This window comes from Anabrus simplex, chromosome X, assembly GCF_040414725.1.
Source record: "Anabrus simplex isolate iqAnaSimp1 chromosome X, ASM4041472v1, whole genome shotgun sequence".
Taxonomy (NCBI): domain Eukaryota; kingdom Metazoa; phylum Arthropoda; class Insecta; order Orthoptera; family Tettigoniidae; genus Anabrus; species Anabrus simplex.
This window is the reverse complement of record NC_090279.1, coordinates 117,268,556-117,294,616: the sequence shown is the minus strand read 5'-3', so window position 1 is coordinate 117,294,616 and position 26,061 is coordinate 117,268,556. Positions and strand designations below refer to the sequence as shown.

General features: G+C 36.0%; 1 long non-coding RNA gene across 1 annotated transcript in view; it reads left to right on the top strand.

Moving 5' to 3' along the window:
* Nucleotides 1–24,715, top strand: part of LOC137503095 (uncharacterized) — a 37,186-nt gene extending 12,471 nt beyond the window's left edge. Inside the window, exons 2-3 of the long non-coding RNA XR_011019044.1 lie at nt 1,712–1,841; nt 24,633–24,715. This is a non-coding gene — a long non-coding RNA (uncharacterized lncRNA). The remainder of the gene's footprint in view (nt 1–1,711; nt 1,842–24,632) is intronic.
* The last annotated feature ends 1,346 nt before the right edge of the window (nt 24,716–26,061 follow it).

The following is a 26,061-nucleotide window of genomic DNA, read 5'->3' as shown; positions in this document are numbered from 1 at the left end:
CCATCATCTGTCTGTGCCATTTCACCTTACTGGTCTCTATCTTCTCTTGCAGTTTAGAGAAACCAATTCTCTTTCTGATTTCTATGTTTCTGATTTTATCCCTTCATGTCCTCCCTGTTATTCCTCTAAGGAATTTAATTTTTGGCTCTTGGTTTCTGCTTTCATCATATTTTGCTGCTGTCCATGTGCCCACTGCATATGTCAAAATAGGTGTGTAATAAATTGGGTGCAACATTTTCTTGCATTCCTTTGGGATGTCCCAGTTCCAGACTGTACATCTCACACATTGATAAAACCCACTGGCTTCTTCAATTCTCTTTCCAATTTCTTAATTTATTTTCCCGTCTTCTGCAATTACTATCCCCAAATACTTGAAGCTTTTCACAACTTCTAATGGTCTTCCATTTATTCAATATTCCTACTTCTTTCTCTATTACCTCTCATCACCACTACTATTGTATACGTCTCCACACTTATTTTCTTTCCACATTACTCTATCTCCTAATTATGTACAGTATATTGTTCTTGTACTTCCATTTCCTCTTCTCCCCATATTGCTATGTCATCTGCAAAGAGTAAGACCTTTGTCTCTTTGCCTTCTATTTTTTGTTGTATACTCTTGTGGATTTTATCCATGGTTGTAATGAAGAGTAGAGGGGATAATACACATCCGTGTTGAAGTCCTTTTTCTACTTTTCTACTTTCTACTTTGAACCAGTTTGTTTGTCCTATCGTATTCTTCATACTACTTACTCACTTTTCATTTATGGCTTTTATAATTGGTACTTCTCCTCTCCCTGCCTTTTTATCAATGCATCCAAGACCAGTTGCTGTGGTACACTGACATATGCCTTCTCAATATCAGTAAATATCACCACTAAATCCTGCCTAAATTCCCATATTTTCTCCATCATGTTCTTTTAATCCAATGCATTGAAAATCTTAGAAATCATATTACACTGAGTGTAGAGTATGGCACCGCATGGAAGTGAAACATGGATAATAACTGGTGCCAAGAAAAACAGAGTTGAAGCCTTTGAAATGCCGTGGTATCAGAAGTTGTTAAAGATCAGGTGGATAGAATATGTCTCAAATAAACAGATAGTGAATCAACTTCTTGAGAAGAGAATGGTATGAGAGAATTTGATCATAAGAAAGAAAATTTTGATAGAACAAATCTCAAGGCATTTTGAACTTGTTCAGTTAGTTTTGAAGCTAAGTGCAAAGGATAAAAATGGTAGGAAGTTTCCAAGATATGGACCCAGATGATCAGAGTGATATGCAAATGGAATAGTCACTGAATTTTCAAGAAGTTTTGAGCATTTTGGTCACAAACATTTGTACGTTGGATTTTTAACAAGAAAAGCCATCTTGCTGCGGTTTCATTTCCATATAAAACTGTACGTTATATATGATATAATGTATCATGTAAAACTAGGGATCCTTTGACTACAATATCGACAGATATGTTAAATTAGATATCGTATGGAAGTGATCTCTGTATTAGAAATCATGTAAAACTGGAGGTCCTTAGCTATGATCATAGGTCCTATAGGTATGTTCATGAAATCAACAGGCAGGTGAAATTTTGGGGCTTTTCGGTATGATCATAATATTGACAGTCATGTAAAATTAGAAGCTTGTTGCTTAGTCTGTTGACAAATAACCTAAGTAGCAATAAGTTAATATATTTTTCTGGCCTGTGTTTCAGTGCAACATCATTGGAAGTAATCAACAACCCCAGTACCTTCTAAGTACTTCAGTTGCAGTGTGAAATGGACCTGGAAATAGAGTTCAAAGAGGAACCAGCCTTGCTTGAAGGAACAACAAATGCGTCAATTGTAAGTCTCATTCCAGATAACTTTATGGAGATCAGAATTTAACCCTTTGCAGGTGAATAAGTTTGGCAGTGACATAATTTACTATGTTCTTCCCCAATATTAACATCAGCAGTCACCATTTGCTGCATGGGCATCAAAGTGTGGTATTTCTCTGTTTTATTTCTTTGTCTGGGAATACGCCAGAGCGTGCTGCACAAAGCGGCCAATTCTTAGGATAGTGGCAAAATCTGAATTAATGTTATGGGCTTGATTGTGAAGGAATCTTAGTTAGTATCATCTTTGACAAAGTCATTCCTGCAATAAAAGTGACTATCTCATATTAGTAAACACACGTCATAAAAAACCGACGAATCACAAACCTAACCCCGCCCCTACCTTCACAATAGCCACTCTTCCATCCCCTCCACCAACATCCCTCCACTCAGCTAACATTAGCCCCAGACGTACTCGTAGCAGAACACAACAAATCTCCAAACATATCGGTACACAACCTCCACAGCAACAACAGTAAGTACTCTTTTCATTTCACACATACATCCAGGCATTCCTTCATACATACGCTATACTCATATTAGCTTTTCTTTACAGATAACAACCATATAACGTGCATAGACGAGAGAGGTGTCACCACCAACTGCTCTAAAATTAAACCCTATCTTGTTGTATATATAAATCTTACGTGACTACATCAACAGTTGAATTGCACAGTACTCAATTTTTACATTTTAATGACAAGAGTTCTTATAACATACCAATACAAAGTATATCAGCCATAGAACATTCTCGATATTCACCTAATACAACTTAATCAACACAAGAACTACAAGAGGATTGAAGAATTAATGCAACGCAACATGAACTTAAATTTTAATATACGTTTTTAAAATATACCATGTTTTAATGTGTTTAGTGTGCTATATTTTTTAGTGTCTTATGATGTGGCATATATATTTTAATGTGTTTATGTACTCATGTCCATGCTCAATTAATAGGATTTAGTTTATTATAACCATCACCACTTTTAATCAGAGATATTTTAACGCAACATACTGCAATATATTTTACTTCCATTTTTCATTAGACATCCGGATGCTCTAACGTAACATCTTTGTAATTTTGTCTAATGACTGTAAATTTGTGTGCTAGTTGATGATGGCCAAGATAGGCCGAAACCGGTACTAGTGCAATAATTCATTCACAATAAATGTATTGATCGGTGGAACATTTTTCTTGTGTATTACACAGAGTCCAACGTCGCATTTTTCACACACATATATCTAATTTCTTTCCTCTTTTTCTCATCAAGTGTGGTGTTTGAACACACATGGCAGTACCTGGCAGGAAATCTCTTCTTCGGGGTGGGTGGTACAGGGGAAGGAAAATGTCTCTCTGTCAGTCTAAGCGGTTTGTCCCCGGCTGAAGGGCGTCCTTTTTTGCTTGTAGGTCGGGGTTGGACAAGTTCTGTACTTTCATTTATAATCGTGTCATCACTATCATCATTATTCTCGAAATCACTAAAATCGGAATATTCGTCTTCCGATTCTAATGTGGATAGCACTCTTGCAACGTCAGATTCAGTAAGATTGCGCGCTTTACTGGTGGTCAACATACTGTAGCTTATGTACATCATAGAAGGAAAGAGATCCACATTATCAATACTAATTTATTTAAAAAAATTATAACAGTACCGGTTTCGACTCTTCACAAGTCATCCTCGGCTGTCATATACATACACATTAGAATACATGTTTTAACAGTTGTATCTTGCCAATAAACATTTCATATTTGACTGACATTAGGTAATATGTTTCAGAGTGAAATTCTGTTTTTTACGTCTAAGTTTAGAAGATCAATAATATATTAAAAAGATACCTCTTCTTGAACACATTAAAAGGATCACAATACATGATAAAATTTGCTATGTACATCTGACCTTGAATATATCATTAACGTTCAAGTTTTACCAGTAAAAGTTCCTAGAATGACTTTGTCATATTGCGTTATTTTTAGTCGTAAGGTCTATAAAATATGCTTAAATGTAGCTGCGTATGCTCTTATAATATACTTCATATTAAGCTTATACCTTATCAAAATAAGTAATGTGAATCTGAATTTGAATTTACGTTAACAAAGTGAAATGCTTTTTAAAATAACAGTAAGCCAGGTAATTAAAACCTGTGTTGAATGACCGCTTCAATTGTATACTGTGTAAAATACATTACATGCAACATAAGACAATAGTGCACTTCAGTATGCAAATGTTAAAAGGTATAAGGCAATCATGCAAGTTTTTTGTAGAGTTCATATGAAGTACTGTTCTTTTCGTCACGCGTACATGCCAAGTTCAAATGGGGCACTTTTGGCCACTATATGATATTTACTTAAAGTCCAGCCACTATATAGCTTATATTTTTTTCTAGTTAAATGTACAGATTTGAAGATGAATGTGTCGCAAAAAACAACATTTGAATAATGAATTGTATCCACTGCATTTGAGAGTATCCCAAGAACTGCCATACAGTTATTGGGAACACTTTCAACGTATCACTAACGATAAAATAGAGAACTTAGCCATAAAAAAACAAAACAACCTTAGTAAAAAATTAGAGTCTTTGAAACAGACACAAAGAACGGAACCCATGATTCCCAATATGAATAAAATCACAACATCCCAACCTAAATCTGATATTGAACATAATTTCCATTCATCCATCAAAAATCTCACAAACACAGTGTTCGATGAAACAGAAACTGAAATATTGAGTCAAGGTCCAAAACACAATTGGGGCAATACTTCAGTTTTACAAAATATCGCAACGACCATCGCGAAAACTGAATTTGCAATACAGAAAATTCCATATGACTTACGAGATGAAGTAAAACATGACATCGCAAAAAAACTACCGCGGTATATTAACAAATTACAAGAAAATAGTTCACACAGCAACAAAATGAATATAACACATATAAACAGACTAAATAACAAGATAAAACAGAACAATCTGGTTGTAACTAAAGCAGATAAAGGCAACACCACAGTAATCATTGACAAAATGAATACATTCAAAAAACAAAAGAAGTCTTCAAAAACGACACCTTCCGGATTATACGCAAGGATCCTACAATTACGATACAAAGAAATCTCAAGACTTTACTCAAAAACACACACTTTCTGCTTACAGAAACGGAAGCATCAAATCTCATAGTAATGAATCCCCAACTACCGAATGCAAAAGCTCTTCCAAAAATACATAAGGACAACATTCCCATGAGACCCATAGTAAATTACAGAGCAAGTCCTACATATAAATTATCGCAATTTATCCAAAAATTTCTTTTAAAATATTACTTATTTCAAGCCAATAAAACTATATGTAATTCAGTAGATTTCTGCAACAAAACTAAGGAGCTACAGCTAGAACAATACCATTTCTTAGCATCATACAGCATAACCAATATGTACCCAAATATTCCCACTAAAAAAACTATAGATATAATCTCATCCAATCTAAAAACTCACAGTAAACTAAGGACTTTAGAAATCCAGGAGTTCATAATATTATTAGAATTTGCCTACAGTAACAACTTTTTTAAGTTTCATGACACAATTTATCAATAACTAGGCTTACCAATGGGATCTCCCGCCTGTGTTATAATTGCTGAAATATATTTAGACCACCTCGAGTACAACTCAATCAGTACAATAGACGGAATATTCTTTTGGTGCAGATTTGTTGATGGCGTATTTGCCATCATCGATAACAGACTAACTAATGACAACACTTTGTTAGACAGAATAAATACCATAGACCCACATATACAATTTACAAAAGAATCATAAAACAACTGCAAACTGAACTATCTCGATCTGACTGTTACTAGACAAGACAATCATTTGACCTTCAAAATTTATCGCAAGCCCACCCATACAATAAATACAATAGCAACAGATTCCATTCACCCCAGCTCCCATAAACAAGCAGCATATTACAGTATGGTTTATAGAGCCTTTAACATACCACTTTCAAAAACAGATTTTAATGAAGAGATACATTTAATCCAAGAAATAGCAAGAATAAATGGATACAAGAAAGATATAGTCAATTCAATCATTCATAAGTTCAAATCACAACCCAAAACTAAACTATCAAAAATAGACAAACCTAAGAAAGACTACGCAACCTTTACATTTAATAATATGCACATATACTCATTAACCAACATTTTCAAAAAACATAATCTTGAAATAGCCTACAGGACTACACATAATAGCAACATCATCATACATAATACAAAAACTATTAGCAATAACAACAAATACCTTCGTTCTGGAGTTTACCGAATCCGCTGCATTAATTGCTTAACAAGCTACATAGGACGTACTGCTAGAAACTTTACTATCAGATACAATGAACACATCAATGCTCTAAAGCATAATCATTTTTTTGGCAATAGAACAACACATGGTCGAGTACAAACATAATTTTACTAATATAGATAATGATATGATAATATTAAGCACAAACCCCAAAGGACCCTTACTCAATATTACTGAAGAATTATACATAACAATAGATGAATATGCCAACCCTAATTATAACATTAACAAAATAACCAAAAAACCAATATTTTATTTAACAAAATCATCCCTTTTGAAAAAAACTATTATCTTAGAACAGTCAATAAACAACGCCACGCGCAGTCCACAGTGCAGGTGAAGGACACGCCTAACTTCATCCCTACGCATGTAGCAACTCCCCTCGCCCACCCCTCCATTCCCCTCACGACAACAGAAACTAATACCAGAAGTTCGCGCTACAGTACACGCCAAGCTGCCAAGCGGTACACTTCCCAATCATCCAACGACAGTAAGTAACTTTTATATATACACACACACACAAGTTTGACACTTTCCCAGACGCTTCTAATTAATTTATTTACTTTTTGCAGATAGTTAGTGTCATAGACTGGAAAAGAACCACCTACAACAACAGCTTTCACACGCTAGTGTTCCTGTATTAATGGTTTCAAAAAAAAACCAGCAACACATTCATCTTCAAATCTTTACATTTGACTAGAACAAAATATAAGCTATATAGTGGTTGGACTTTAAGTAAATATCATATAGTGGCCAAAAGTGCCCCATTTGAACTTGGCATGTACGCGTGACGAAAAGAACAGTACTTCATATGAACTCTACAAAAAACTTGCATGATTGCCTTATACCTTTTAACATTTGCATACTGAAGTGCACTATTGTCTTATGTTACATATAATGTATTTTACACAGTATACAATTGAAGAGGTCATTCAACACAGGTTTTAACCCTCTTGGAGCCAAGAGCCGATCTAGTCGGCCGCTCCCCATCAGCTGGAAGAGGCCAGAGCTCCGCCTCCACTCTACTGCTGTAAAGTGCCAGGCCGTTTTCAGTGGAAATACATGTATTTTAAAATTCGCGTATATCTACCGGTGTATAGCAAATACCGGCATGAAATTGTCTACATATCGACTACGTAGAATAAGAAACTGGTTTGGAGAGATATAAAGGGTCAAAGACCTTTTATTGTTGATTTATAGTTGTCGATAACATTTATTTTTAGGAAGAGAAAAATATTTTCCCACTTTCTCTTTCAATATCTACTTTGAAAAAATAATTTACGATGCAAAAGAATATACGTAATTATGTATAATGTATTTCTAAATACAATTCTATAGAATAACTAATTTGAACGAGAAAAATAAAAACGTAAAAAATAAAAATTCAAACATATGTCACTAGTAAAAACAAGACAATTTTACTCACCGATAAAATTCGCGTGAATGTATCGATCTTTGGCAAATACTGACAACAAATTTTCTATGTGCGGACAAGACAGTATTAAAATAATTCTGAATTATTAAATAAGTAAAAAATAATAGTTGATATTATAGTTTTTGTTTTCAGAAAAAATAGTTTCTCGTTTTTGGTTGTAGTATATATTAGAAAAATAATTTTACAATACAACAGAATTTACGAAATTAAGAAATGTATGGCACTAAATCCCTGATTTGCTTTGATCTACTAAGCGACCGCTGCTCAGTTCGGTACCTGCAGTTTACGAGGTGAATCATGGTCAGTGAGACATCCTCTCAGTAATTATTCTTGGTTTTCCAGACCGGGGTCCTCTCACATTCAGATATCTCCTCAATTGCAATCACTTAGGGTCACTTAGATTGAGTGAACCTCGAACCAATCTTCAGGACCAGGCGAAAATTCTTGACGTGGGCGGGAATCGAACCCATGACCTCCGGGTGAAAGGCAGGCACGCTACACTTGGCCCGCGGAGACCGGCATTTAGGTAATGATAGAGGGCTATATGTGACTATAAGGTTTAGCAGAGAGTAAGTGAAAAGTAAATTGAAGTGTGATATGGGCGGAAAATCAGACGGTAGGGCATGTTTAGGTCCAAGAACTTCCTGGAAGGAGACAGGAGGTTGAGGAATGTTGTCGGGTTCATTGGGACAAATTTCCACAAAATGTGCTCCAGAGACATCATCATCATCATCATCATCATATTCGTTATCACTAGTTTCATCTACCACCATATTCAGAGTAGCTTTAGTGCTGTTAGACACAATTAAACGTCTCTTCTTTAGCTGCGGTGATTCCACGGACGTGTCTGGTATAATTTCATCGCTACTCTCTGAACTAAATTCCCTATCGCTATCCGATAAATCATCAGCGTTAACTTCCCACTGTTCTAAATACTGCATTAATTTATTGTCATCAATACCTGCTGAAAAATTATCACGTGAATAACATGCCATTTTCCTGTCACACATCCACTCACTGCAAGGAGCAATCTCTTACTGACCGGTTAGCGGTATTTGTAAACACAGGAAACGAACCTTGTGAAAGGTATAACACCCTCTTAGAACTGCCAAAGCAAGGCCAGGCACACAATAACGTGTAGCCCCTTTACTACAGGTTGTAACAAAAGTATGCACTCTACTATAGGTTGCCTCAAAATTACGTATATCACAGAATTTTTAGCCGGCCGATGTAATCGGCTCTGGCAACTTCCAACTGGTTTGTTAATGGCCGACCAGATCGGCTCTGGCAATTTAAAGGGCGGAACTCGCACTACCGTCTGGCACCAAGAGAGTTAATTACCTGGCTTACTGTTATTTTAAAACGCATTTCACTTTGTTAACGTAAATTCAAATTCAGATTCACATTACTTATTTTGACAAGGTATAAGCCTAATATGAAGTATATTATAAGAGCATACGCAGCTACATTTAAGCATATTTTATAGACCTTACGACTAAAAATAATGCAATATGACAAAGTCATTCTAGGAACTTTTACTGGTAAAACTTGAATGTTAATGATATATTCAAGGTCGGATATACATAGCAAATTTTATCATGTGTTGTGAGCCTTTTAATGTGTTCAAGAAGAGGTATCTTTTTAATATATTATTGATCTTCTAAACTTAGACGTAAAAAAACAGAATTTCACTCTGAAACATATTACCTAATGTCAGTCAAATATGGAATGTTTATTGACAAGATACAACTGTTAAAACATGTATTCTAATATGTATGTATATGACAGCTGAGGATGACTTGTGAAGAGTCGAAACCGGTCCTGTTATAATTTTTTTTTAAATAAATTACCATTGATAAGGTGGATCTCTTTCCTTCTATAACATACTATAGATATCAATACAGAACATCATGAAATTAATTAATCAAGATACTGTAGCTTACTCATCCCTGACGTGGGCCTCACTGCTAGCTTGGGGCATACTGCAGAGCACCTCGTAAAGCAGAGCGTCGTATTTATCTTAATAACTTAATAACTTATGAATGAATCAACAGATTGTCATTTCGTAAGCTCCTATCTACTGCAGAGGGATGCGTGTATCTGCCCACGGAGTTTGAATGACTTCTTATGTCAACATTGGGAGTATTGCGTTGATAAAGTCAGAAGAATGTCACGCTCGCAATATTACGGGCGCAGCAATGAAAAGGTTAATTTAGAAATCCAGAATAGTGGTTAACTCATTTTATTCCTCAAGTACACATCTGTGTCTGTGTTATATGTAGAACCATGTATAAGGATTCTTGCTTGATGATGATGCTTGTTGTTTAAAGGGGCCTATCATCTAAGGTCATCACCTTATAAGGACTCTAGAATACATGATTTCTGAGAAAATGTTCTTTAATATGCCCCTTCTAGTGGGCTCTGACACTTTGAGGCAAATTAAAAATTAACTTTTCTTTCCTCTTTTTCATTATTTCATTTTGTCATTTTGTGCATCGTTTTTCATTCTTAACTTAGTTCAGTTAAAGTTCTCTTTCTTCTGTATTGAATGGGTTAAGTCTGTAATTTTAGAATTGTATACTTTAATTCACTTTAATTAGTAAATGAACTTATATTACAATGTAAGCTTTTGATCACAGTCCCTTGCCCACACCTTTAGTGCCGACGAGGTTTTATGAATTACAAATAATGAAAATCATTTTTTTGCGTATTGAAAGAATCTTAATAAATATAAGAAATTTATTTCAATTTCAACCTATTCAATACAGTACAAGATGTTAACGTGTTAGTTAAACATCATTAAAATAATTGAGACATGTTTCGCCTCCTTTGTGGGGCATATCAGGTTGGAAAATTGTAAAACATGTTGCATGAGTGAATACATTTTTAAAAAACTTTACAATATCTTATCATTTAACAAAATATCAAATTGATTAAAAATATGTTGCACTAGTGAACATGCTTGTGAATTTTCACTTAAACAAGGCTGTCGTTTGTGTCGTAAATGACAATATTGATAGTCTAAAATCTTATGTGATGCTAAAGTTCGAAGACAATTTAAAAATTTATATACAAATATTGGGAATGAATGCAGAATACATACAGTTACAAATACTGTACACGTATTTTACATGTGAAATGATGTGGAAAGGCATTCCAAATTTGTGCTAATTTCACTTAAATGTGATCTTAATATTACATTCATGATGTGGTCTAATGTAATTAGCATCAAGATGTGAAAGTTTGTATGTGATTTATGACTAACTCATGTGAAAAAGTTGCATTACATCGTAATTCAACCTAGATGTCTAAGCTGCATAATTATATTTTAGAACCAAACAAGTTAGTTCGCTGAAGTATCCATGGGCTATTCAACTCTGTTAGACACTCTCTATGAGATGGAGTGCCTAGTGCATGTAAGCAACAGTTGATATTTGATTCAAATTGAGCCTATGTTGAAACAGTTGAGGTAATGGCTTGAATGAGGGCAGTTGAAGTGTCGTTAATATCTTCCCATTTGACTAATATTTTGAAGTCTTACGTTTAAGCTTGTTAATAGTCGCGGTGTAGTATGGCGGATCTGTATTTTCCCTAATTATCTTTTTGGGAACGAATCTATTCAGTCCAGTATTTAAAATGGTTTTGAAGTTCTCGCAAATGTCGTCCATCCCCTTTCCCTCCTTTAACCAATTAGTATAGCACAACCTGAGATAGTTTTGAAAACCTACGGAGTCTCCCCTCGCATAGCACCAGATAGTCTTAGAAGTTCCCACATGCCTCTTATTACAAGGTTCCCAAGAGAGATCGAGTACCACAGCACTGTGATCACTAATTCTGTGAATTACATCACAAGTGATAACTATGTCATCCGGTCTGACTAGAAAAACATCTAAGAGTGCTCGTTTACGTGTGTTCTTTGTAATGACTTGGGAAAGCCATTATTCCACACTAATAAGTAGTTGAGACTTATGCCATTGTCAGTCTCAGCAGAAGCGTTGAAAATAACAAGTGCTTTTGTTGTTGACATTGACTGCTTTATGACAGGGTGATGTGGAATTTAATGGTGATTTACTTCCTGCAAGGGTTTGACATTCATTTCTTTCATATGATCGAGTCACTCGAATTCTCACATGAATTTAATATATTCCTGGCAAAACTTCTCATTTCGTTTCAGGCTTTTTTTCCAAGGATAGGATTTGTTTAGATCCACCAAGTTTTAAAGTATTTATTAATAGGGAGTATCTGCCTGACATGTATGTTGTCATTTGTTGCTGGAAGTCTCCTTAACACACTTTTTCTGTTGGTTTTGTCTTCTGGTATTATCCAACATTTTTGAAATTTCTTTTGTAGGTTGCGAAGGAATAGAGATTGATGAGGTGTAGTTTTTATCTCCCTTCCTTGTTAGTGGATAGCTACAACTGACTATTTTTTTATGTTGTCAACTCACCTCCGCCGCATTCGTCATTTACTGCTGCTTTCTTCCCGGCATTTGACATGCGAACACTGCCACAGTTACAGGACCTGACATCATCGGGTTTTGATTGTACACTGTACACTCTTCACAGATGTTCTCAGCGTTTATAGTGCCATGTGTCATAATTTTTCTTGAACCTGCCCTATTCAACTGGTCTATATAAGTGATTCAATTGCCTGTTACTTCGAGGCATTCTCTGGCTGCAAGAGGGAGGGCATCATCTTTGTGTTATGCTGGTGTAAGTTTTCACACTGGTATGGGACTTATTCTTAGCCCATAAGGTATTGTAACTGTACTTGATTCTCGAGTGATTGTATTAGATTATATATCCATAAGGAAGCAGCTGTATGTCTAATTCCTTCATTTGGAACACTTTTGGAATTTATGTTAAAATGAACTTTCTGAGAGTCAATTCTCACGAAAACTTCTGGAATTCAGTATTTGTTTACATTTTTCAACTGCATAAATAGTCTTATCTTGAACTTGTTTACGTTTATACTTTGTAGTCAGGTCAGTTCTTATGGTACGCCTAGACTGTGTAATTGAAAAGGCTGATCTTTAATCGTATTCTTTTCTTTCTAAGATATCTCTTTCCTAATATTTCTTATTTCTCATTGTACAGTTTGTTATGAAACGTCTGTTCTATTTAGGGTTGCCATAATCTCGAAATCCAAAACCAGGACAAAACTTATGGTCAGCGTTATCGATCAAAGGAAATGGAAATATGAGGAATAAGGAGTCATCATGCCCCTAAGCTAAGGGAAATGTGCATTTAATTAATGATCCAGAGTTGAGGAAGGACTGCTTCATTAAGAAAGCATTTATTACCAAAAAATGAAAATATGCATTAAATTATTCAGTACATGATGTTCCATTGTCATCATTTAAACTTTTCTTATATCAATCGTATTTTTCAGAACCTTGAACAGATGAAAGGAACTTCATCTGGTTCTCAATCAGTTTATGAAATTCACTGCAACTTACATTTTACATATTGTACTGTATTTGCAACATTGCATTAACTGATTTTACTGTTAACTTATTCCTTTCTTCTGTCCATTGAGAATTCTTGAGGGAAAAGACTATCTCTACATTGGCATTATGACCAAGAACGGAGATAAAATTCCACAATTTTCTGCAACTCTGAATACTGCTCACTAGAAATACAATTATGAATGAAGAACACCTGTTTTTTATGCGACATCAAATTCTCAAAACTTTCATCTTTGTCCTCCCCCAAAACACACTTTATTTTCAGTACTTGGTCAAAGAGGAGGGACTCATTCGATTTACAGCTTGTGTTTTCATGGATCCACTTGAATGTGTTTGCAATATTTTCCCATGAAGTTACAGTCTTTAGCAAATTCCAGTCAAAATGTTTAATATCATACAAGGGCTTACTCCATTTTATCAAGTAATCCATAATAATTTGATAGAAAAGAGAGAGCCCCTAGAAATGTAGACTGCTGATATTGTGTAAGGTCAGACATTAATTCTTTAACTTTAGACGTAACGAAAACACACCTCCAATCTTACCCCATTCACTGATATGTCTTCCCTCTCAATACTGCTAACTGCCCCGTGGAAAGTATTCATTTGTGCATTCAAGAAGAGCAGATACATTTCACCAACAGAATCAGAAAAGAATTTCTTGAGAAGGGAAGGACACATATCAAGTGAAAGAAAGTAAGACTTAACTACCTTAAACATGTGAATGAACCTCTCTATAGCAGGAAACATGGTGAGCCACCTGGTTCTTACATGACTAAGTAGGTCCTTATGTGTCACATCAACAAATTCTGGAAATTCTTTTAGCAATGCTACATGAACTGTATATATGGAGAAATAATTAAAAACCTTTATGATAATGCTCTCAATATCATGAGAGAGGACATCTGTACCAGTCTGAATTGCATTATGCAAAATATGAGCTAGACAACCTACTCCTAAAATTTACCTATTCAGTTTATTCTGAACTTTCTTGTACACATTACTTTCTCCTTTTCTTGCAATGCCCCCAAAGTTAGTATTTGTGTTACCTCCACCAAAAGCAGATACTTTATCACTAAGCCCATGTTCTAAAATGGCACTGTATACACACTCTGTTATTGTACTAGTATTTTCACTGTCACATTCATTTAAATTTAACAATCTACTTTGGACACCTTTGTCATAATCAAAATACTGCACAAGAACAGGAAATATTTTCAAATAATAACATCAGTGCTAATACCAACATAATTGGCCTTCGATAGACTATTCCTTGTTCTGTCTTTAATGAACGGAGATATCACATTATTAACGATGGCTTCTGTTTTGGTTTTGGCGCTGGAAAAGTTTACTTTCGAGTCACTAAAAACCTGAGGTATAATTTTTGAAGTGCAAGAACTGGAATTGTATGAATGATGGTGCTTGACACTGTGAAATGCATATGTAGCTTCTGCTGCAGCTACTTTGTTACCATCTGCCTGTGTTTTGAACAAGCTGGTGAGCTGTTTGAAAGATGATGAACCCACCGCCGTCTTACGCTTTTTCGATTGCACGTAGTCGTGAATATCACGTCTACCTCCATTACTGATTGAAATGTTGTAACTGTGAAGAGGAAAAATGTATAATAAAATAATTTTTCTAGGGAAACAACGATGTAGCACCTGCACAATTAATAATTTGAAAACGATTTCAATGGGTCTCTGTCTAAACATAATGTTACCCGCAAATTTTACAGAAAGCTTCATATTCAGTTCTTCCTCGCTTTATACTTGGAAACTCTTCAGTATATTCCTCCCTGAACTTAACCTTTAGTTTAGCCGACATTATTAACCCACCAGGCAAATAATAACAACTATTTAATACAATATAACACAACTAAATCGCAAGCACAACAAAAACCATGCGAACATTCAACAAGCTAATCAAAGAGGATAATACTCTTCATTGCCAGAGATGACTGACCGCCCACTGTATCGACAACTCGCAATCTCGCAAATCAAAGAGGATGTACTGTTTACCATCAGAGATGACTGACTGCCCACTGTTTCGATATCTCGAAAGCTGTTCTGTTCTCCTTGGATTTTATATAATGTGAAGACAAAGAGATAACATATTGATGCTTCTTTGACAGCAATTTTTTAAATTACCGGAAGTTGACTTCAAATCCAGCAAATATCGCGGACATTTGCCTTTTCGGCCCGGATGTTTTCATTTACCCTAAAATCGCGGACTGTCAGTGAAATACTGATCTTTGTAATATTTCCTTTGTGATTTTTGTGAAATATCTTTCGAATATTTTTGGGTTCTACTATGTGTAACTTGTTGTGTCTTGTTTCATTACATCCGAAGTAGCCAATTGTACATTATTTATATCTTCCCCTGTGTACCATTCATGGTATACCCCTCATTGGCCAACACTTGTATTTGTCTATTTGATGATCACCTTTTGTCTTTCTTAAGTAATTGTACTAACCTCTCTAGCACAAATTCATCTCAATATTGCGTTTTGTGGGACTGGTTGGTTTTCATGAGTTTTCTGATCGCCTATTTAATGTTGTATATAAATTTGAGTTCTTGGGAATAGGTCTGTTTGAGAAGTGTGGAGAATGGGAACAGCAAATGTTAAGGCTCTAGGAATGTTCCAGTAGGACAGGTGATGATCAGTTATTTTAGAAAGAACAATGCAGTCATTGTTGAAATTGTGGTTCTATTTCAGAAGCTCGCTAGCCAGTTTTGAAGTCAGTGAAGAAATTTTCTCTAGTGACATTTACCTCTGTTCCCTCAATATCGTCGACAAGTCTCAATACCAGATTCCTTACCTCGTTCACTTCTCTTTGACCGTTAATTGGTTTACCATTGTAAATTTCAGTAGCACACTCATAAGTCTTGTCCACATCCGAGAGGATCCATTGTTTTATTCCTTGTTTTGCTCTTGGTTTGGTAGGTAAGCACTATTTAAACGGGCATTTGCCCCTAAAGCGAACGTTCTCTTCATCCACAGTAGTATTTTCGTATGGAACAGACACTTAAGAAGTTGTGAAACAAACATGTCAAAGATATCCCTTATTGCTGCAAATTTATTACATCTATGGGCTGGTCTGTCTTCCTTATTATTGAACCTCAAAACTGGGTTACCATTTGGAACCATTGAAGAGACATTGTAGCTCGAAGGTTAAGATGACCTTCTGCTTCCTTCCATAATTCTTGAAGTGATTTACCCGCTGGTTTTTAGACTGGCTCGCAAAACCAAGCCTGTAAATATAGATAACTGTGTTTTATTGTTGGTTGTGATTATTAGTAGTCAACAATAAAGACAGATACTGCCATTGTTACTAAACTGTGTAAATTGTAGATACCTAAAACTGCTTCAAGCTTTATCAAAGAAATGGGCTTGTAGGTTTTTTACTTTATCTAATAAAACCCCTTCCATTTCACAATTTGTTTCCCATAAAGTAGCTTCCATCATTTTATCAATGACGAACTTCATTGCCGACATCTGACAATCAACTGTCCTCTGAAGGGCCTATCTCGTGGATGCAGGTGCAATTCTCATTATGTTACCCTATCTGAAGTGCACATAATTGAAATGTACATTTCTCCGAAATATTATAAATATAACCTACTGAAATCTTGATGAGCTTATAGGCCTATAGATATTGGTTCTACATAATGTAAATGAAGCAATAACATAGTCATATTACAGTATAACCCTGACTTTGCGTGACCTTGATTTAGCATAAACCTGCATTTAAGAAAAGAAACTTCCGGTCCCGTAAGTTATTCCATAACAGCAAGCAATTGTCTATTTGATTTCACATAATTCAAAATAGGACAAAACTCACATTTAGCATTAAGGAAATTTTAAAATTTTCAAATATGTATTTATTTTCATTTTGGTTATGGACATTAAGAACCTGTGCAAAAGATGTCATAAGCTTGCTAAGGATGATTCAAGGCAGAAGAGGAAGTTAGAGCACGGACATTCAGGTCTGAAGTAAGATGTCGGACTCAGATACATCTGACTGCGAGCGCTGTAGTAGAAGAAACCCCTGTTTTATTGATAATGTTATTATAACCATCAAACATTCCTATAATGTATCTCTGCAATATCCTTTGGTTACAGTGAGGACTCTTTTACTGATTCATCTGTTATCACGGGCGAATTCGGGCATGATAATTTTTATCCATTTTCAGTATTCATACACTCTACTTCAGACTTCATATTGAGTGCGATCGCTCATCTTAGGTATCGATTCCTCAGTATGCACAAGCGAATCAATGTTGAGCAAGCCTGAGGTCATCTCACAACTCCGACTGGTGTACTGAACATTGGGATAACATGTTTCTGCAGTAAGTGCAATGACAGCAGTTGTTAACCCCTTAGATATAAACGCTGAAGTAAATGATTGCCTAATTTTAATACTATGTACTGAAATAAAATAAGAATGTGATACATCTACTTCTCAAGATACAGTGGTGTGCATTATTAATTTCAGAGATTAGGTTATGTACTTTCGCGTCTTGTTAAATTTCAGAAAGGCTGTTCCCATGTAAATTTATGGTAAAATTGTTATCATTATTCTATAGGGATCTTGAACTATGTTTTCATAATACATGTGCTAAACCTAGGTTATGAGATGCCGTTTGTAATAAGAAAATGGAAATATTTTACACAATCATCTGGATTGATGCTATTACAGTTCTTCAGAATGATACGGAATATGCATGTTCAGACTATTGGAATTAGAAAATACGTGCTAATGATTAAGCCGCTTTTTTGCAAAACATCCGCAAAAATGTTTAAACCAACTGATTGCCGCTTCATGCGACTTTTAATGTGGTGTTGTGCTCTAAAGTAGAACAGTATGAAAGCAGTAGAGTAATAGCTGAGTAAGTTGAGCATCGATTACACACTGCCTTTATCAGTTCTCGGCCTACAAGGTATGATTAACTGGAAACCAATTATAAATTTTCTTCACGTCTTCTTAAAATATCATGGTTCGAAACTGGTCTTGTTAAGAGTTCTGAAAACTTTCCAGGCGATGTTAGCCTTGAAAATGTTAACTGTTCATATCTGTCACATGTTAAGCTCCTGACCAATAAGAGAAAAGGAACGGATCCCGATGGGGTCATGGAGCTATGAGATTAAAGGCGACTTGATCCAAGGTTATCTTATCCTAGTCTTAACCACAGCTGTTGTAAATGACCCACTGACCGAATTAAATTAGGCTTTTGCGGCAATTTCAATTTTAACTCCAGTTATGCCATATTCGGGTACAGTATGTTGCAGATGAAAGATTTCTTTCAACGGTATATACTACTGTATAAATTATACAGAAGTATTAAAAATGTAATATTTTGATATATTTATGTGTTGTTGAATTAGTAAAGTTGGTTTGTAGGAATCCTATGTGTGGTGTGAAAATCTCATTTTCAGTATAAATTTTTGTGTAGAGCTTTAAAGTGAGAATATCTGTAAATTTGTACAGTGCTTATGCAGTGTCATTCTACATTATTAACAGGTTACTTTTCTGAGATGCCCATCTATCTTTTAGCTGTTAATTTTAATACTATAATTGGTTCTACGGTGAAATAATGAAAATCATTAAATTTACTATTTGTTAATTGATAATGATCCCAAGTGTCATTGCCATGTATTTGATCCAACCCAATCTCTTCCCTTTGGAGATAAATTGACCCATGAGCGCTTCTCTATGCCCAGATACCTTTGACCCATGATTTCCTTTTACAGCATATACCCTGCAATTTACTAGTGTTTTCTTACATTTCTCTGAGTATTAGCTTCCAAATATTCCATGGCATAATTCTGGACATCGGTTTATCTTCAGACAAGTGTACACTTTGTTTCTTAATATGGATAAATCTGCGTTGATATAGGACAGTTGAAGTTCGTGGATCTATTGTGATAAACCTATTTCTTGATTGTTGTCTCTTTCTCTGTCCCCCAGTGGGAAAATTTGTTTGTTTTTATCAGGTGGTACTGAACTTCAACAAATGTTAGTTGAAGTGAATTGTTTTTGAGTGTTTCACTGTAACTGAAGTTCTGTTAGGATCAACTTGTGTTAGCTTGATCACCTCAAGAATCATGTCTGGCAGTTTTTCTGAGTAGGGTTCTTTCGTGAGGTTCCTTCAGACTGTGCTGCAAGAATATATGCATAAACTTGGAAGCATGGTACATCGTAATTACAATGCTGATATGCTTGATAAGTCTCTTAAAGGGATTCTTGGTGAAAGACATACGGAGAAGCTATGAAGATATAAAGGCTACCTCGATCCTAGTACCGAAGAGCATTGGTAGGCAGCCCATCTTGACTTCAAGGGAGGAAAGCATGCTCTGCGTAGCATTTTGGGTTCTGTTTACTCTTTACTTTTTCAAAGTAACCCAATGTATCCTAAAATTTTGTACATGTATATGAAAACTTATGTCCAAAGGTGCATGTAAATCTGGGTAACTGTGGACACTGAATTTTTAAAATAATAACTTACTTCTCAACATATTCTTTGAAATTACATTTTAAGATACTCTCACAATAAGTATTGGAAGAGGAGGAATTCCAGTAATTGCTTCTTGTGGTACTGAACAACTGGCCGTGTAGCTATCAGCCTGCATTAGGGAGATGCTGGGTTCGAACCCACTGTGGACAGCCCTGAAGTGCATGTTTTCCATGGTTTCACATTTTCACACCAAGCAAATGATGCGGCTGTACCATAATTAAGGTCATGGTTGCTTCCTTCTCACTCCTAGACATCGCCATACGACCTATCTGTATCGGTGTGATGTATAACAAATAGTTTTTAAAAAAACAGTTCTTTGGCGAAAGAGAAATATCAGAAATCATCATAAAAAACTGATATGCTGTAGGTTATGTTTAATTAACTTTTGTTATTAAGGCTTACATTTTTGAATTAAACTGGCCACATTCTTTGACTGACAATTACATTCAAACGTTTCACCTTTTTGTCTCATAAATCATGAAACTAAATGTTATGTGCATAGTCAATGAAAATTTAGAGGCTCACATGTTCCACAGATTCATAGTTTAAGAATATTTGTTATTTCATTTAAACTATTGTTATTAGGATACATCTAAATGTGGCTTAGAATTATTGTAGTGTATTTATTTTATTATCAATTATAATTTTTGATTAATTATTACATAATCTTTCCATTGTAAGGGAGGTATCTCCCTAGAAATTTAGTTCTCACTAGAATTCTATTGTTTCAGTTAACCTGTTGTAATTAGGATAATGTAAGTCCGGTTTAGAATTGAAGAGTAGCTATGTTAATTAGATAGTAAGTTGCTTGCTTTGGAAAGGCCAGAAATCTCTTGACATCAGAGATTCTGTGAACTTACCTACCAGGTTACACCCAGCAGGAATAGTGCTGACTTCGTTGTATGCGCAAGCCTATAAGATTGAGCTGCTGAGGTTCAGCGCTATTCAGACAGCCTTATGTCAATTACAATAGACATTGCATCCGCTCGAACTTGTGTTTTCTCTGTCACAATCTGGTTGTGATGACCTGCATAAGGAAAAGAATTGACATGAGCTATGTGATCATATTTCATCTTGTCCTGAAGATGGGTTCCCACTTCTCTGTGGGGATCTAAATGCGCATATTGGTCACACCAAAAATGGTTAAACCTGCCATGATGGTAATACCTGCGGTATCTGAAATTATGATGGAACTTATATTTTGGTTTTCACCGAGGCAAATGACTTGGTTTTAGTGGTAATACGTTCTTCAAAAGTGCATCAATCATCAGTCACCTACACCAGTGGTGACTGCAGCAACCAAATTGACATTATCCTTGTTCGGCGCCGTGATCTCTGACTAGCAAAGGATGTGTCATATCATCTGACTGTACCACCTCAACATAAAGTAAGCATAGTGGATTTATGAACCTCTGTGCATCGTAGAGGTAGAGGGATAAATGCCCCCGAGAAGATCAAGTGGTGGAAGCTTAAAGACTAGAAGACCCCAGCAGACAGCGTAAATTTTCCTCTCGTTGACCTCAATGCAATCGACAACATGTGGACACATTCTACAGACCTTTTACTGCAACCGTCACAGTAAACTTGGGTACGACATAACCTAGGTCCTACTGTATTGAAAATCGGACGTTCTTATCGATGATTTCAGTCCAAGAAGAGGTGTAGGAAAAGACAGACATACTGTATATAAACTCGGTTTCAAAAAGACTCCAGAACACAGGGAATTAATTGTGTTTGCCAAACGCGTGGCTAAGAAATCTCTCGCTGAATTGAGGCGCACTCACTCTAATGACCTGTGTACAAGGTGTGTCAGAACTGTACTGACGAAGATATCAGGCATGCTCTTCGTGTGATGTTCAGAATGATGGTGCAGTCAGATTCCCAGGGAAATGCTTTTTTTTTTTAGGAAATGAAGTGACCTTGTTACTTCCGGGTGTACAGTTCAAATTGACGAATTTTCTGTATTTGCTATGCCAGAGAGCCAGCTGGTGTGCGTCAGAATAGGCAACGGAGGGGAAGTGAAAAGTGGGAGACAGAGGTAATGCTCGGTGCGAATGCACATGTTTCTCGTTCATTTCACATAGTCGCTTCTGGGCTCCTGTAGGCAGTGTACAGTTTGTTCTACACTAGTTGACTACTATGTGATCCCCATAGAAAGAGAAGACATACTTGTACCAAGAACACAGGCAGCTTTCTAAGCCGTTTGCCACACATTACACATCCTGGACAGAGTCCAAAGTCACTCACTAGTACACCATAGTGAACTATGCACTACAGTAGGAGGGGGCCATATTGAACATCTACTGTAATCAAACTATTGGGCGTGTTGATTCCTTCGGTCAGTATTTCATTAAATTTACAATGTTGTGAGTGAAGGAATACACAATCATGACATGGCAGCGTTGCATCTTCGAGCAGGTTAATTAATATAGAATATTACTGCGACAAAAAGATGAGAGGATAAATAAACTGGTGCCTTCCTTGACTGACAATTGTGTCTTAAATACAGTGTGTTCTTTAACTGTGTGCAGTTACGGCTATTTAATAAATGGACTCTGGATACTGCCTTTTATAGACAATCCTATTGAAGTCATATGAGAAATTTTTTCATTTGTGCGAAGCATTATCTCTGTCTGCGTCATACACTCCACAACCCCTCCCTCCCCTTGGTCTTCCCTGAAACACGGCAGCAGCTCGTTAATTTGAATCGCGCACCCGGAAGTAACAATTTAACTTTATTTTCTCATAAATAATAATTTTCTCCGCCAGCCTGATTGAAGCATTGTTCTTAACATAACACGAGGAGCATCCTTGATTTTTTGTAGGTATAGTTCTGATAAACACTGTACACTAGTGAACTCAAAGGAAGGAGAAAATAACTATTTTCTATCTGACCAAAATTGATACAAGTATTGAGCACTCTGTGTGCATTAGAGACAACGATGACCAGTGATTACAGGACAAACAAGAAATCCTCAAACATTGGCAACAACATTTGTGGAGATTTCCTGCATTTAATTCCCACATCACTCAATTCCTGATGGTAAGTCCCATCTTATGCATCACATCAAAGGAAGTGGACAGTGCCATTAGGAGTATGAAGAACCAAAAATCGCCAGGACCAGGTGACCTTCCAGCAATCTTCTGGAAGTTGTAGCAATTTAAATACCTCATTATCAACTGGCTTACAAGCATGTTCAGTGCCAGAGTTGACTCTGGCCCTGTTCCCAGTCATTGGGCTACTAACATCTTTGTGCCTATTTTTAAGCAAAATGGCGATCCAGCAGAATGTGCAAATTACGTCCAAATTGCCCCCAATTGCACATGAGAAGATCTTTGAGAGTATCCTTCATTATTCACTGGGTGAAATCGTTGGCATTGTTGCTAACCAGTGCATCTTCATTAAGGGTGCTGGAACAACGCATACAATTTTCACTGCGAGTATGCTAATTGAAAAGCACTGAGAGCATCAGCAGGTGGTGTACATTGCCTTCCTTGATGTTGAAATGACTTTCGACTGTGTTCCACACCGTGAGTGTGATCTGGTGTGCACTCGTGACCATGTTGTACCAGAAATGCTTATAATTTGGATCAAGATGCTATACACGAACACCAGAGATTGTGTATGTTGCGCTGTCAACGTCTCGGAGAGCTTCTCAATGAAAGTTGGTATGTACACCAATGTACCACTCTGTCCCCATTGCGCTTTGTCCTCAGCATGGACACCACCACATGAGACCTGCAAAGTAGTGTTCCTAGGACTCTCTTATATGCAGATGATGTTGCACTTGCTGATAGACCCAGAATAAGACTGCAGCATCAAGGTGAAGATTGGAATACCTATTTCTCACAAAACAACTGTAGAATAAACAAAAAAAGAGTGAATACCTGGAGTCATCCAAACCATTTATTGGATCCATGCAAGTTGATTCAGGTATCTAGGATCTTGCCTACAGACTGATAGTAGAGTAATGTTGAAGTGCGAATTATGATAAAGGCAGCATGGAAGAGATGAAGGGAAGTCATAGGCACACTCTGTGACTGATGGATGCCATTACATCTGAAGTCCAGAATATACTGCATGGTACTACATCTTGTTGCTGTATGCGGTATTGAATGTCGACAGACTGAGAGAGGTATGGAGTAGCATATTATACAACATGGGAAAATGTATACTCCATTAGTCGATGGGGATCGCAGTCCTGCATCACGTAATAAAGACACCGTTCACCAGCTAATGCACTCTTTAAATCATTATCGTGAAACCAGACCTGAACAAGCTTTTCAATCAAGCCAATCTTTTTGTTATATTTGTTTTTCGGATTTTTTTTTTTTGCTATCTCTCAAAGATTTTCTGTGGGGTTCATGTCTGCACTGTTTCTTGGCTAATCAAGCACTTTCATATTGTTTTCCCTTAAAAATTCCATTATTTCTTTCGCAGAACATGAGCACCAACAAAATGACACAAAACGCAGCAGGTCATTATGCAGGTTATGTTCCAAAAAGGGTAAAAAATAAAATAAATAAATAAATGCGGTATAAATTTGAATCTAATAGTAGTTGTGTAGTATTATTTAAAGTAATTCCACAGGTTTTATATGTGTTGATTATGTTTTGTAAATACAGAAAATATTATGAGTAAAATTTTGTAAATAATGTAAATTTATTAAGGATGAGCTGTGTGTTTAATAGAAAATATAGTGTAAGTTGTATAATACTGTATTTTAGGAAATTGTCTTCTTCTCTGTTCATTTGACATTTAGTGCTTTATAATAATGTATTTTTGTGTACCATTTGCCACCAAGGTAGACACCTCTTTTGCATTTAGAGTGATTTTGATTTGATTGTTCCTTTCCATTCTTATATTTATAAAATGGGAGATAATTATACTCTCCTTGTGCCACTATGAAATTTATTTTCTCAGCTGTTTCTTGTTTAGGACTATATATTTGTATTCTCTTACTTGTTTATTCCAATTTTCTTATTTCTTACTTATAGCCATCCAAAGATATTAAGGAAGAAATATTCATAGAAGAACATACTGATGATCAGCTGTTGCCATACATCAAAGAAGAAACAAAGTATGTACACTACAAATCCTATACAATATGGAATATGTTGTACCTGTTTACAGTTGTGTTCAGTATTGGTTGGTTTATCTCCAAAAGGTGGCCATTTTCATCAGTTTAATCCTTTCTGTACAAGGTTACATTTAAACACCATTATCTTAAAATTCTATTGATTAAAATTATCTAAAATATTCAGAAACTTTAAGATCATATTTAATGTTTCATCATGTACTTTTATTGAATTTATATCTACAAAAAGCATCTCTGGTAAAGCTAGATATTTTTGAAGTGTATTTGTTTAAAATACCTTTAAGCAACCATGAAAAAATGTGTTCTTTCTTTCACTTTCACTGCATCATTTGTTCATCACATTCTTATCATCTGATATGCCGTCTGCAACTATTACCTCCACATATTCTCGGTGATTTTGTATGTTCATACTAACAGTGACACACAGAAAAAGCCATGTTTGTAGATTATAAACTAAATCTACAAATTCAAAATTCTTAGGTTTTATGTACATTGTAAACAATTCAGGAAATCTGTTAGGAATGTACGTGTTTTCCGGGGATTTTTCGATGATACAGACCACTATCTGATCTGTAGTGAACTAAGTATCTCTAGGCCTAGGGTAGAGAAAGTGAAATCTATATGAAAAAGAATAAGGGTAGAAAATCTCCAGGACAAGGAAATTAGACAGAAGTACATAGATATGATTAGTGAGAAGTTTCGAACAGTAGACAGTAAGCAGGTTCAGGATGTAGAAGGTGAATGGGTGGCATACAGGGATGCTGTAGTAGAAACAGCAAGGGAATGCCTAGGAACAACTGTGTGTAAAGATGGGAAAAGGCGAACATCTTGTTGGAATGATGAAGTGAGAGCAGCCTGCAAACGTAAAAAGAAGGCTTATCAGAAATGGCTCCAAACAAGGGCCGAGGGAGACAGCAATTTGTACGTAGATGAAAGAAACAGAGCGAAACAAATAGTTGTTGAATCCAAAAAGAAGTCATGGGAAGATTTTGGTAACAACCTGGAAAGGCTAAGTCAAGCAGCAGGAAAACCTTTCTGGACAGTAATAAAGAATCTTAGGAAGGGAGGGAAAAAGGAAATGAACAGTGTTTTGAGTAATTCAGGTGAACTCATAATAGACCCCAGGGAATCACTGGAGAGGTGGAGGGAATATTTTGAACATCTTCTCAATGTAAAAGGTGGTGTTGCAAACAGCCAGGCTCATGGGGAGGGGGAAAATGAAGTTGGTGAAATTATGCTTGAGGAAGTGGAAAGGATGGTAAATAAACTCCATTGTCATAAGGCAGCAGGAATAGATGAAATTAGACCTGAAATGGTGAAGTATAGTG